The sequence below is a fragment of the Oncorhynchus keta genome, chromosome 18, assembly GCF_023373465.1.
Source record: "Oncorhynchus keta strain PuntledgeMale-10-30-2019 chromosome 18, Oket_V2, whole genome shotgun sequence".
NCBI classification, from domain to species: domain Eukaryota; kingdom Metazoa; phylum Chordata; class Actinopteri; order Salmoniformes; family Salmonidae; genus Oncorhynchus; species Oncorhynchus keta.
Genome location: NC_068438.1, coordinates 54,705,864 through 54,717,288, shown reverse-complemented (window position 1 = coordinate 54,717,288; position 11,425 = coordinate 54,705,864). Strand labels below are relative to the sequence as shown.

Genomic DNA, 11,425 nt, shown 5'->3' with positions numbered 1-11,425 from the left:
ATGTCTTTGTACCCTACGAATTTACGTTAAAAAAATATATTTCAGCACAACAACATCAACAATGATCTGAAATGTACTAGAACTTCTTTGAGGAAAAATGTACTGACTATGACTGGTCCACCTAGCTATCTGGAGATGAATGTACTGACTATGACTGGTCCACCTAGCTATCTGAAGATGAATGTCCTGACTATGACTGGTCCACCTAGCTATCTGGAGATGAATGTACTGACTATGACTGGTCCACCTAGCTATCTGGAGATGAATGTACTGACTATGACTGGTCCACCTAGCTATCTGGAGATGAATGTACTGACTATGACTGGTCCACCCAGCTATCTGGAGATGAATGTACTGACTGACTGGTCCAGCTATCTGAAGATGAATGTACTGACTATGACTGGCCCACCCAGCTATCTGAAGATGAATGTCCTGACTATGACTGGTCCACCTAGCTATCTGGAGATGAATGTACTGACTATGACTGGTCCACCTAGCTATCTGGAGATGAATGTACTGACTATGACTGGTCCACCTAGCTATCTGAAGATGAATGTACTGACTATGACTGGTCCACCTAGCTATCTGGAGATGAATGTACTGACTATGACTGGTCCACCTAGCTATCTGGAGATGAATGTACTGACTATGACTGGTCCACCTAGCTATCTGGAGATGAATGTACTGACTATGACTGGTCCACCTAGCTATCTGAAGATGAATGTCCTGACTATGACTGGTCCACCTAGCTATCTGGAGATGAATGTACTGACTATGACTGGTCCACCTAGCTATCTGGAGATGAATGTACTGACTATGACTGGTCCACCTAGCTATCTGAAGATGAATGTCCTGACTATGACTGGTCCACCTAGCTATCTGGAGATGAATGTACTGACTATGACTGGTCCACCTAGCTATCTGGAGATGAATGTACTGACTATGACTGGTCCACCTAGCTATCTGGAGATGAATGTACTGACTATGACTGGTCCACCTAGCTATCTGGAGATGAATGTACTGACTATGACTGGTCCACCCAGCTATCTGGAGATGAATGTACTGACTATGACTGGTCCACCCAGCTATCTGAAGATGAATGTACTGACTATGACTGGCCCACCCAGCTATCTGAAGATGAATGTCCTGACTATGACTGGTCCACCTAGCTATCTGGAGATGAATGTACTGACTATGACTGGTCCACCTAGCTATCTGGAGATGAATGTACTGACTATGACTGGTCCACCTAGCTATCTGAAGATGAATGTACTGACTATGACTGGTCCACCTAGCTATCTGGAGATGAATGTACTGACTATGACTGGTCCACCTAGCTATCTGGAGATGAATGTACTGACTATGACTGGTCCACCTAGCTATCTGGAGATGAATGTACTGACTATGACTGGTCCACCTAGCTATCTGAAGATGAATGTCCTGACTATGACTGGTCCACCTAGCTATCTGGAGATGAATGTACTGACTATGACTGGTCCACCTAGCTATCTGGAGATGAATGTACTGACTATGACTGGTCCACCTAGCTATCTGAAGATGAATGTCCTGACTATGACTGGTCCACCTAGCTATCTGGAGATGAATGTACTGACTATGACTGGTCCACCTAGCTATCTGAAGATGAATGTACTGACTATGACTGGCCCACCCAGCTATCTGAAGATGAATGTCCTGACTATGACTGGTCCACCTAGCTATCTGGAGATGAATGTACTGACTATGACTGGTCCACCTAGCTATCTGGAGATGAATGTACTGACTATGACTGGTCCACCTAGCCATCTGAAGATGAATGTCCTGACTATGACTGGTCCACCTAGCTATCTGAAGATGAATGTACTGACTATGACTGGTCCACCTAGCCATCTGAAGATGAATGTCCTGACTATGACTGGTCCACCTAGCTATCTGAAGATGAATGTCCTGACTATGACTGGTCCACCTAGCTATCTGAAGATGAATGTCCTGACTATGACTGGTCCACCCAGCTATCTGTAGATGAATGTCCTGACTATGACTGGTCCACCTAGCTATCTGAAGATGAATGTCCTGACTATGACTGGTCCACCTAGCTATCTGAAGATGAATGTCCTGACTATGACTGGTCCACCTAGCTATCTGAAGATGAATGTCCTGACTATGACTGGTCCACCTAGCTATCTGGAGATGAATGTACTGACTATGACTGGTCCACCAAGCTATCTGGAGATGAATGTACTGACTATGACTGGTCCACCTAGCTATCTGGAGATGAATGTACTGACTATGACTGGTCCACCTAGCTATCTGGAGATGAATGTATTGACTATGACTGGTCCACCTAGCTATCTGAAGATGAATGTACTGACTATGACTGGTCCACCTAGCTATCTGATGAATGTACTGACTATGACTGGTCCACCTAGCTATCTGGAGATGAATGTCCTGACTATGACTGGTCCACCTAGCTATCTGTAGATGAATGTACTGACTATGACTGGTCCACCTAGCTATCTGATGAATGTACTGACTATGACTGGTCCAGCTAGCTATCTGTAGATGAATGTACTGACTATGACTGGTCCACCTAGCTATCTGCAGATGAATGTACTGACTATGACTGGTCCACCTAGCTATCTGTAGATGAATGTACTGACTATGACTGGTCCACCTAGCTATCTGAAGATGAATGTCCTGACTATGACTGGTCCACCTAGCTACCTGGAGATGAATGTCCTGACTATGACTGGTCCACCTAGCTATCTGGAGATGAATGTACTGACTATGACTGGTCCACCTAGCTATCTGGAGATGAATGTACTGACTATGACTGGTCCACCTAGCTATCTGAAGATGAATGTCCTGACTATGACTGGTCCACCTAGCTATCTGGAGATGAATGTACTGACTATGACTGGTCCACCTAGCTATCTGAAGATGAATGTCCTGACTATGATATGTGGTTGTCCCACCTAGCTATCCGAAGATGAATGTCCTGACTATGACTGGTCCACCTAGCTATCTGAAGATGAATGTCCTGACTATGACTGGTCCACCTAGCTATCTGTAGATGAATGTACTGACTATGACTGGTCCACCTAGCTATCTGGAGATGAATGTACTGACTATGACTGGTCCACCTAGCTATCTGAAGATGAATGTACTGACTATGACTGGTCCACCTAGCTATCTGAAGATGAATGTACTGACTATGACTGGTCCACCCCCTAGCTATCCGAAGATGAATGTCCTGACTATGACTGGTCCACCTAGCTATCTGAAGATGAATGTCCTGACTATGACTGGTCCACCCAGCTATCTGGAGATGAATGTACTGACTATGACTGGTCCACCTAGCTATCTGTAGATGAATGTCCTGACTATGACTGGTCCACCTAGCTATCTGAAGATGAATGTCCTGACTATGACTGGTCCACCTAGCTTTCTGCAGATGAACGTACTGACTAAGTCATTTTCAATAAGAGCATCTGCTAAATGACTAAAATGTAAAACATAGAAACAAATGGATGAATGAAGGTAACAGGCTGGAGGTAACAGGTCAGAGGTAACAGGTCAGAGGTAACAGGTCAGAGGTAACAGGCTGGAGGTAACAGGTCAGAGGTAACAGGTCAGAGGTAACAGGTCAGAGGTAACAGGTCAGAGGTAACAGGTCAGAGGTAACAGGCTGGAGGTAACAGGTCAGAGGTAACAGGCTGGAGGTAACAGGTCGGATCTTGTAAAACCTTGACGAGTGTTTCTGACCACTGACTACAATTATCAGAGAAGCACTTAGTTATCAGACAGAGACAGTACGATGTGCAGTACTAGTGGATATATTATCAGACAGAGACAGTACGATGTGCAGTACTAGTGGATATATTATCAGACAGAGACAGTACGATGTGCAGTACTAGTGGATATATTATCAGACAGAGACAGTACGATGTGCAGTACTAGTGGATATATTATCAGACAGAGACAGTACGATGTGCAGTACTAGTGGATATATTATCAGACAGAGACAGTACGATGTGCAGTACTAGTGGATATATTATCAGACAGAGACAGTACGATGTGCAGTACTAGTGGATATATTATCAGACAGAGACAGTACGATGTGCAGTACTAGTGGATATATTATCAGACAGAGACAGTACGATGTGCAGTACTAGTGGATATATTATCAGACAGAGACAGCACGATGTGCAGTACTAGTGGATATATTATCAGACAGAGACAGTACGATGTGCAGTACTAGTGGATATATTATCAGACAGAGACAGTACGATGTGCAGTACTAGTGGATATATTATCAGACAGAGACAGCACGATGTGCAGTACTAGTGGATATATTATCAGACAGAGACAGTACGATTTGCAGTACTAGTGGATATATTATCAGACAGAGACAGTACGATGTGCAGTACTAGTGGATATATTATCAGACAGAGACAGCACAATGTGCAGTACTAGTGGATATATTATCAGACAGAGACAGTACGATGTGCAGTACTAGTGGATATATTATCAGACAGACACAGTACGATGTGCAGTACTAGTGGATATATTATCAGACAGACACAGTACGATGTGCAGTACTAGTGGATATATTATCAGACAGACACAGTATGATGATCTGGCCATGACATGACAGATAAATCAGTTGTTTTCCATGTTCCCTTGTGCTTGTTCAACAAAAAGACCAGACCTGAGCCAGACCACTCCTACCAGCCAACACTAACCCCACCCCCAGAGCCAGACCACTCCTACCAGCCAACACTAACCCCACCCCCAGAGCCAGACCACTCCTACCAGCCAACACTAACCCCACCCCCAGAGCCAGACCACTCCTATCAGCCAACACTAACCCCACCCCCAGAGCCAGACCACTCCTACCAGCCAACACTAACCGCACCCCCAGAGCCAGACCACTCCTACCAGCCAACACTAACCCCACCCCCAGAGCCAGACCACTCCTATCAGCCAACACTAACCCCACCCCCAGAGCCAGACCACTCCTACCAGCCAACACTAACCCCACCCCCAGAGCAAAACCACTCCTACCAGCCAACACTAACCCCACCCCAGAGCCAGACCACTCCTACCAGCCAACACTAACCCCACCCCACAGAGCCAGACCACTCCTACCAGCTAACACTAACACCGCCCCCCAGAGCCAGACCACTCCCACCATTCAACCAGACACTCTAAGGTGAAGTTTTCTCTAGCTACAGATTCAGGATGATGTCTCCTACCCCAATCCTATCCTTCACTATTAAATGGGGTAAATACAAAAACCGACCCAAGATCAGTACGAGAAACTCAACCCCTACTCCCAGCCAGACCTCACCAACCTCGCCGCAGCAATCCCCGTTGCCAGGGTAACCCCCCCAAAACAAAAAAACAAAAAAACAACCCAACTCAACTCCAAACCAGTGATTCATACGGGCTCTGTCTCTGTCATACCCAGTCAGTTAAAACACAATACTCTTCCTTATCAGAAGCTGCATAGTGTGAGCAGGAAGGACACTTTGACCCTACAGTAGTACCGTTTAAAAAAGGGCGTAGTGTCATAGTGGGTTACATTCACTGACCAGGTGTTCGTAGAGAATGACGACGATGAAATCATTATTAGTTTAATATAGTCAAACTGATCGGGACTCATCTAGTGAACAAAGGACCAAGTACTTCCAGGGAAGGTAGAATCTCCACAGGGTCTGGAAGTCTGTCTATGTAGTCAGTCCAACTGACTGCAATCACAATAGGAACACAACACCGTGTATTTTCAAAGGGAGATTCCATAGAAACAGATTGTGGAATCTGTGTCAATATAGTCCGTCCTGTAGTCAACCTGATCATGACTCAAATCAAATGAACAGTGGAACCCATTTGTAAACAAACAGGGTGTTCCGTAACCTGAGTCCGGCCTGATAGTTATAACAGACAACATGTCATGGGTGTTCCCTAACCTGAGTCCGGCCTGATAGTTAACAGACAACATGTCCTGGGTGTTCCGTAACCTGAGTCCGGCCTGATAGTTAACATGTCCTGGGTGTTCCGTAACCTGAGTCCGGCCTGATAGTTAGCAGACAACATGTCCTGGGTGTTCCGTAACCTGAGTCCGGCCTGATAGTTAACATGTCCTGGGTGTTCCGTAACCTGAGTCCGGCCTGATAGTTAGCAGACAACATGTCCTGGGTGTTCCGTAACCTGAGTCCGGCCTGATAGTTAACATGTCCTGGGTGTTCCGTAACCTGAGTCCGGCCTGATAGTTAGCAGACAACATGTCCTGGGTGTTCCGTAACCTGAGTCCGGCCTGATAGTTAACATGTCCTGGGTGTTCCGTAACCTGAGTCCGGCCTGATAGTTAACATGTCCTGGGTGTTCCGTAACCTGAGTCCGGCCTGATAGTTAGCAGACAACATGTCCTGGGTGTTCCGTAACCTGAGTCCGGCCTGATAGTTAGCAGACAACATGTCCTGGGTGTTCCGTAACCTGAGTCCGGCCTGATAGTTAACAGACAACATGTCCTGGGTGTTCCGTAACCTGAGTCCGGCCTGATAGTTAACAGACAACATGTCCTGGGTGTTCCGTAACCTGAGTCCGGCCTGATAGTTAACATGTCCTGGGTGTTCCGTAACCTGAGTCCGGCCTGATAGTTAACAGACAACATGTCCTGGGTGTTCCGTAACCTGAGTCCGGCCTGATAGTTAACAGACAACATGTCCTGGGTGTTCCGTAACCTGAGTCCGGCCTGATAGTTAGCAGACAACATGTCCTGGGTGTTCCGTAACCTGAGTCCGGCCTGATAGTTAGCAGACAACATGTCCTGGGTGTTCCGTAACCTGAGTCCGGCCTGATAGTTAGCAGACAACATGTCCTGGGTGTTCCGTAACCTGAGTCCGGCCTGATAGTTAGCAGACAACATGTCCTGGGTGTTCCGTAACCTGAGTCCGGCCTGATAGTTAGCAGACAACATGTCCTGGGTGTTCCGTAACCTGAGTCCGGCCTGATAGTTAACAGACAACATGTCCTGGGTGTTCTGTAACCTGAGTCCGGCCTGATAGTTAGCAGACAACATGTCCTGGGTGTTCCGTAACCTGAGTCCGGCCTGATAGTTAACAGACAACATGTCCTGGGTGTTCCGTAACCTGAGTCCGGCCTGATAGTTAACAGACAACATGTCCTGGGTGTTCCGTAACCTGAGTCCGGCCTGATAGTTAGTTAACAGACAACATGTCCTGGGTGTTCCGTAACCTGAGTCCGGCCTGATAGTTAACAGACAACATGTCCTGGGTGTTCCGTAACCTGAGTCCGGCCTGATAGTTAACAGACAACATGTCCTGGGTGTTCCGTAACCTGAGTCCGGCCTGATAGTTAGCAGACAACATGTCCTGGGTGTTCCGTAACCTGAGTCCGGCCTGATAGTTAACAGACAACATGTCCTGGATGTTCCGTAACCTGAGTCCGGCCTGATAGTTAGCAGACAACATGTCCTGGGTGTTCTGTAACCTGAGTCCGGCCTGATAGTTAACAGACAACATGTCCTGGATGTTCCGTAACCTGAGTCCGGCCTGATAGTTAACATGTCCTGGGTGTTCCGTAACCTGAGTCCGGCCTGATAGTTAAACAGACAACATGTCCTGGGTGTTCCGTAACCTGAGTCCGGCCTGATAGTTAGCAGACAACATGTCCTGGGTGTTCCGTAACCTGAGTCCGGCCTGATAGTTAGCAGACAACATGTCCTGGGTGTTCTGTAACCTGAGTCCGGCCTGATAGTTAGCAGACATGTCCTGGGTGTTCCGTAACCTGAGTCTGGCCTGATAGTTAACAGACAACATGTCCTGGGTGTTCCGTAACCTGAGTCCGGCCTGATAGTTAAGAGACAACATGTCCTGGGTGTTCTGTAACCTGAGTCCGGCCTGATAGTTAGCAGACAACATGTCCTGGGTGTTCCGTAACCTGAGTCCGGCCTGATAGTTAACATGTCCTGGGTGTTCCGTAACCTGAGTCCGGCCTGATAGTTAGCAGACAACATGTCCTGGGTGTTCCGTAACCTGAGTCCGGCCTGATAGTTAACATGTCCTGGGTGTTCCGTAACCTGAGTCCGGCCTGATAGTTAGCAGACAACATGTCCTGGGTGTTCCGTAACCTGAGTCCGGCCTGATAGTTAACATGTCCTGGGTGTTCCGTAACCTGAGTCCGGCCTGATAGTTATAACAGACAACATGTCCTGGGTGTTCCGTAACCTGAGTCCGGCCTGATAGTTAGCAGACAACATGTCCTGGGTGTTCCGTAACCTGAGTCCGGCCTGATAGTTAGCAGACAACATGTCCTGGGTGTTCCGTAACCTGAGTCCGGCCTGATAGTTAAACAGACAACATGTCCTGGGTGACGACCTCCTGCTGTAGCTGCCTGGCCTGCGGCGGGGCCTCAACTGACACAAGTGTTTTGCTGTGCGTGTTTTGCATATGCTTTGCATGTCACTGGGGGCATTCCCAAATGGCACACTATTCCCTATATATAGTGCACTGGCCAAAATGAGTTCACTAGATAGGGAATAGGCTGCCATTTAAGACTCAGTGTCAGTGTGCCAGGTTTCCCCAGCTGGGGTTACATCATTCTGTTGGTGGTTATTCTGTAGTCAGTTGAATACAGTGAGGTCCAGAAGTATTGGGAAAGTTTACTTTAGTTTTTCAGTTCTGGCTCCAGCACTTTGGATTTTAAATGATAAGTGACTGTTGAGGTTTAAGTGCCCCGACTATCAGCTTTAGATTGAGGGCATTTTAATCCATATCGGGTGAAACGTTTACCAGTTACATACAACGTTTTGAACATTTTAGGGGACCAAAAGTATTGGGATAAATCACATTGGCTACGCATGGCCTGTCTGCAAACGAACTTGAAACATTGTATCAACGGGGTCTGACCTGAAGCTTGCTCTAGCAAACCTGCAACATGGTATCAACGGGGTCTGACCTGAAGCTTGCTCTAGCAAACCTGCAACATTGTATCAACGGGATCTGACCTGAAGCTTGCTCTAGCAAACCTGCAACATTGGATCAACGGGATCTGACCTGAAGCTTGCTCTAGCAAACCTGCAACATTGTATCAACGGGATCTGACCTGAAGCTTGCTCTAGCAAACCAGCAACATGGTATCAACGGGGTCTGACCTGAAGCTTGCTCTAGCAAACCTGCAACATGGTATCAACGGGGTCTGACCTGAAGCTTGCTCTAGCAAACCTGCAACATTGTATCAACGGGATCTGACCTGAAGCTTGCTCTAGCAAACCTGCAACATTGTATCAACTGGGTCTGACCTGAAGCTTGCTCTAGCAAACCTGCAAAATTGTATCAACGGGGTCTGACCTGAAGCTTGCTCTAGCAAACCAGCAACATGGTATCAACGGGGTCTGACCTGAAGCTTGCTCTAGCAAACCAGCAACATGGTATCAACGGGGTCTGACCTGAAGCTTGCTCTAGCAAACCTGCAACATTGTATCAACGGGGTCTGACCTGAAGCTTGCTCTAGCAAACCTGCAACATTGTATCAACGGGGTCTGACCTGAAGCTTGCTCTAGCAAACCAGCAACATTATATCAACGGGGTCTGACCTGAAGCTTGCTCTAGCAAACCTGCAAAATTGTATCAACGGGGTCTGACCTGAAGCTTGCTCTAGCAAACCTGCAACATGGTATCAACGGGGTCTGACCTGAAGCTTGCTCTAGCAAACCAGCAACATTATATCAACGGGGTCTGACCTGAAGCTTGCTCTAGCAAACCTGCAAAATTGTATCAACGGGGTCTGACCTGAAGCTTGCTCTAGCAAACCTGCAACATTGTATCAACGGGGTCTGACCTGAAGCTTGCTCTAGCAAACCTGCAACATTGTATCAACGGGGTCTGACCTGAAGCTTGCTCTAGCAAACCTGCAACATGGTATCAACGGGGTCTGACCTGAAGCTTGCTCTAGCAAACCTGCAACATGGTATCAACGGGGTCTGACCTGAAGCTTGCTCTAGCAAACCTGCAACATTGTATCAACGGGGTCTGACCTGAAGCTTGCTCTAGCAAACCAGCAACATTATATCAACGGGGTCTGACCTGAAGCTTGCTCTAGCAAACCTGCAACATTGTATCAACGGGGTCTGACCTGAAGCTTGCTCTAGCAAACCTGCAACATTGTATCAACGGGGTCTGACCTGAAGCTTGCTCTAGCAAACCTGCAACATTGTATCAACGGGGTCTGACCTGAAGCTTGCTCTAGCAAACCAGCAACATTGTATCAACGGGGTCTGACCTGAAGCTTGCTCTAGCAAACCAGCAACATTATATCAACGCAAACCAGCAAACCTGCAACATTGTATCAACGGGGTCTGACCTGAAGCTTGCTCTAGCAAACCAGCAACATGGTATCAATGGGGTCTGACCTGAAGCTTGCTCTAGCAAACCTGCAACATTGTATCAACGGGGTCTGACCTGAAGCTTGCTCTAGCAAACCTGCAACATTGTATCAACGAGGTCTGACCTGAAGCTTGCTCTAGAAACCAGCAACATTGTATCAACGGGGTCTGACCTGAAGCTTGCTCTAGCAAACCAGCAACATTGTATCAACGGGGTCTGACCTGAAGCTTGCTCTAGCAAACCTGCAACATTGTATCAACGGGCTTGCTCTGACCTGAAGCTTGCAACGGGGTCTGAAGCAAAACCAGCAACATTGTATCAACGGGGTCTGACCTGAAGCAAACCAGCAACATTGGGGTCTGACCTAGCAAACCTGCAACATTGTATCAACGGGGTCTGACCTGAAGCTTGCTCTAGCAAACCGGCAACATTGTATCAACGGGGTCTGACCTGAAGCTTGCTCTAGCAAACCAGCAACATTGTATCAACGGGGTCTGACCTGAAGCTTGCTCTAGCAAACCTGCAACATTGTATCAATGGGGTCTGACCTGAAGCTTGCTCTAGCAAACCGGCAACATTGTATCAACGGGGTCTGACCTGAAGCTTGCTCTAGCAAACCAGCAACATTGTATCAATGGGGTCTGACCTGAAGCTTGCTCTAGCAAACCTGCAACATTGTATCAACGGGGTCTGACCTGAAGCTTGCTCTAGCAAACCGGCAACATTGTATCAACGGGGTCTGACCTGAAGCTTGCTCTAGCAAACCTGCAACATTGTATCAAATATTCTGGGGCCTCAGAGCTTCCTGCTCCACTGAGATCAGGACAGACACAGCTGTAGGCTCTTTGATCAAGGGATAAGAAGCAGTGGTTGACTTGGGCAGGAGCTCACTGGAGCAGAGTACCGGTACCTCAAAATGTTCTACTGCTTGAACTCCTGTTCCTCTTTATAGGATATTATCTCTAAAGTATTGTAGAACTCCTGTTCCTCTTATAGGATATTATCTCTAAAGTATTGTA

General features: G+C 47.2%; 1 long non-coding RNA gene across 1 annotated transcript; it reads right to left on the bottom strand.

Annotated features, from left to right (window-relative positions):
• Positions 1-9,399: 9,399 nt before the first annotated feature.
• LOC127908909 (uncharacterized) lies at positions 9,400-11,078 on the bottom strand. The gene is made up of 3 exons (XR_008069019.1): positions 11,025-11,078; positions 10,107-10,225; positions 9,400-9,567 (listed from the first exon to the last, which is right to left on the bottom strand). It is a non-coding gene; the product is annotated as an uncharacterized LOC127908909 (long non-coding RNA).
• Positions 11,079-11,425: the final 347 nt, after the last annotated feature.